This window comes from Babylonia areolata, chromosome 26, assembly GCF_041734735.1.
Source record: "Babylonia areolata isolate BAREFJ2019XMU chromosome 26, ASM4173473v1, whole genome shotgun sequence".
NCBI lineage: Eukaryota > Metazoa > Mollusca > Gastropoda > Neogastropoda > Buccinidae > Babylonia > Babylonia areolata.
Window position 1 is genome coordinate 6,199,165 of NC_134901.1, and position 3,853 is coordinate 6,203,017.

Genomic DNA, 3,853 nt, shown 5'->3' on the forward strand with positions numbered 1-3,853 from the left:
GGTGGGGGGGGAGGGGGGGGGGAGCAACTAAAATCGGTCAAGTGCTGATGTTGAAATAGTAAATTCGGTCAGGGTACTGACGGAAAAAAACCCAAAAAAAACCATTACCTCCCCTCTTCCGACCCACGCCCACAACCATGGGTAAAAAAAAAAAAAAAAAAAAAAAGGAAAAAAAAAAAAGGGGGGGGGGGGGTGGGGGGGGGGGGGACCCGCGTCCTTGACAGTACGTCGCTTCTGTGGAGCAGTGAGGGCCAGGCACTGTTCAAGTCACCAAGGAGGAAAAAAAAAGAAAAAAAAAATCCACATTTTTCAAACAGAATTTGTTAAGTCACCAAGAGAGAGAGAGAGAGAGAGAGACAGAGACAGAGAGAGAGAGACACACACACATAGAGAGATAGAGAGGGAGAGAGAGGGAGAGAGACAGAGAGAGAAAGGGAGACAGACAGAGACAGAGAGAGAGAGAGAGAGAGAGAGAGAGAGAGAGAGAGAGAGAGAGAGAGAGAGAGAAAGAGAGAGAGAGAGAAATAAAATAAAAAGGATCCGAGTTAAGGGATGTTGGAGGGATGGGGGAGGTCAGTCGTGGGTGGAGGGTGGAGGGGTGCGGCGGGGGGGGGGGGGGGGGGGGGGGGGGGGGGGGGGGGGGGGGAGGGGGGAGGGCGTTCATTTTTTTATCTTCCGGTCTCTAAACGCACAGACGTTCTCTCTGTTCTCTCCCTCTCCCCCCCCCCCCCCCCTCTCCGCCCCCCCTTTTTATTTTTTATTTTTTAAATTTCTTTTTCTTCCTTTCAGACGGTCTACGTGTCTGGGTTTTTTTTGTGTGTTGTTGTTTGTTTGTTTGTTTGTTTGTTTGTTCGTGCGAGTGGTAAGAACAATAGCTGTGTGTGTGACGCGCTATCAACGTTCGGCGCGCGCTTAACCTTTCGTCTGGCTGAACAACTGCTGCTTTACAGAGCCCCCCTTTTTTCTTCTTCACAGGGGAGATAATGGGCTACCTGTTTCTCTCTTCTCGTTATGTACCTGGGAACGGCTTACTCCCCTTCTATAGCTGTAGCGTGTGTGTGTGTGTGTGTGTGTGTGTGTGTGTGTGTGTGTGTGTGTGTGTGTGTGTGTGTGCCTGCCTGCCTGCCTGCCTACCTGCCTGCCTGCTTTATGTCTGCTCTCTCTCTCTCTCTCCCTCTCCCTCACTACACACACAGACACACGCACACACACACACACACACACACACCAATTCAACACACACTCTCTCTCTCTCTCTCTCTCTCACACCCACACACACACACATACACACACACACACACACACTTGTGCATGGACCCGTTGATTATTTTTCCTGACATCTCTGCCTTTCTTCTTATCTTTCTCTGACGTTTGTTCATTTCATTTGATGTCCGAAATCCCAGAGAACCTGCTCAAACAGTCAAACTTTCTCTAAGTAAGTAAGTAAGTAAGTAAGTAAGTAAGTAAGTAAGTAAGTAAGTAAGTGAGTGAGTGAGTGAGTGAGTAAATAAGTGAGTGAGTGAGTGAGTAAGTAAGTGAGTGAGTGAGTGAGTAAGTAAAGTAAGTGAGTGAGTGAGTGAGTGAGTAAGTAAGTAAGTAAGTAAGTAAGTAATAAGTGAGTGAGTGAGTCTGTGAGTAAGTAAGTAAGTAACTAGCTCACTCACTCACTTACTCACTCGCCCGCTCAATTGCTCACTCACTCTGAAGAATTCATCCATATATTTATATAAAGTCTTTAAGAGGCGTGCTAATGCAGTTTGAAAAAAAAAAAGAAGAGGATAATTGCTTCTGAATGCTTGCGTGTGACACTGATTTCAGTATCTGAAGAAGTTGTCAACTCAGTTTTGCTTGTACTTATGTTATTCTTTGATCGTTACAAATGTCGTATTTGTGTTGTGTTGTATTGTATTGTATTGTAGTGTAGTGTAGTGTAGTGTAGTGTAGTGTAGTGTAGTGTAGTGTATTACTCTTTTTTTATCACAACAGGTTTCTCTGTGTGAAATTCGGGCTGCTCTCCTCAGGGAGAGCGCGTCGCTACACTGACAGCGCGCCCCATTTTTTGTTGTTGTTTTGTTTACTTTTTTCTGCCTGCAAATTTATTTGATTTCCTGTCGAAGTGGATTTTTCTGCAGAATTTTGCCAGGGACGGTTCAGACAGACGGATGTATGGACGGACAAACAGCCAGGCAGACAGACCGAACAGACTGACGGACATATAGGCAGACACAAGACAAGGCAAGGCAAGGCAAGGCAAAGCAAGGCAAGGCAAGGCAAGGCAAGGCAAGGCAAGGCAAGGCAAGACAAGACAAGATAAGACAAGGCAAGGCAAGTCAAAAGAAGACTTTTTCATTATCGCGGGGAAAAGACAAACAGGTAGAAGAGGGATAAAAAAAAAAATAAATAAAAGAACAGCTGTGGAGATAGCGCTTTGTGAAAAATACAGTATCAGTATCAGTAGCTCAAGGAGGCGTCACTGCGTTCGGACAAATCCATATACGATACACCACATCTGCCAAGCAGATGCCTGACCAGCAGCGTAGTCAGGCATGGAGAAAAACAAACAAACAAACAAACAAACAAAACCCACTAAAAACTGACGATATGTCACTACAACCTCTTACCTCATTACTTCCCGATCATTCCCCCCCCCCCCCTTTTTTTTTTCCTCAAGGCCTGACTAAGCGCGTTGGGTTACGCTGCTGGTCAGGCATCTGCTTGGCAGATGTGGTGTAGCGTATATGGATTTGTCCGAACGCAGTGACGCCTTCTTGAGCTACTGAAACTGAAACTCCCTCCCCTATTCCACCCACTGGTGGGTAGCGCATGCCTTCATTGAGCCCTTTTACTAACTGAAGTCAGCGGAAGTGTTCAATCAGCCATTTTGCTACTCGTGTCAGTTGATCGCGAAGCGGTAACTTCATATACGAGGGTCATTCAATAAATAAGGTGAATTTTTCGGTATAAGGACTTCTAATACAGAGAGAAGCTTACTTTCTTTTTTCTTTTTTTTTGTTTTACTTCTTTTTCACATGGATTTAATTTGTTTTGCAGATTTAAAAAAACTTTGAGAGTTTTGGCGATTAACAAAGATGGCCGACCAAGAAGCATGCTCCAGGATTGAACAGCGGTCAGTTATCAAGTTTTTGGTTGCTGAAGGGTGCAAACCAGTTGAAATTCATAGGAGAATGTCAACTGTGTATGGTGCCACATGTTTCAGCCGAAAAAATGTCTACAAGTGGGCTAAATTGTTTAAAGAAGGACGGAGCAGTGTTGAGGATGAAGACAGGCCTGGAAGGCCTACAGAAGTGAGGTCTCCTGAGGTGGTCGAATCAGTCAATGACCTCATTCAGTCTGACAGAAGGGTGACAGTGGATGACATTGCAAGGACTTTGAGCTTATCTGTTGGGACAGCACACAAAATTGTCCATGATGACCTTGGCTACTCGAAGGTCAGCTGCCGGTGGGTGCCAAGGCCTCACACCGCAGCCCGAACGGTGCAGACCATCAACGAGCTGGGCTGGGAACTGCTCCCTCATCCCCCTTACAGCCCAGACCTTGCCCCTTCAGACTTTAACCTGTTTGGTCCCTTGGAAGCGTTCACGAGAGGCACGAAGTTTGAAAGTGACGATGAAGTCAAAAGTGTTGTGAGCGACTGGCTGAGACATCAGTCCAAAGATTTTTACGCTGAGGGAATACGGAAGCTTGTGCACAGATGGGAAAAGTGTGTGACAGTGCTGGGAGACTACGTTGAAAAAAAAAAGAAAACAAAGTAAGCTTCTATCTGTATTAGAAGTCCTTATACCGAAAAATTCACCTTATTTATTGAATGACCCTCGTATATAGCCGAGCACTC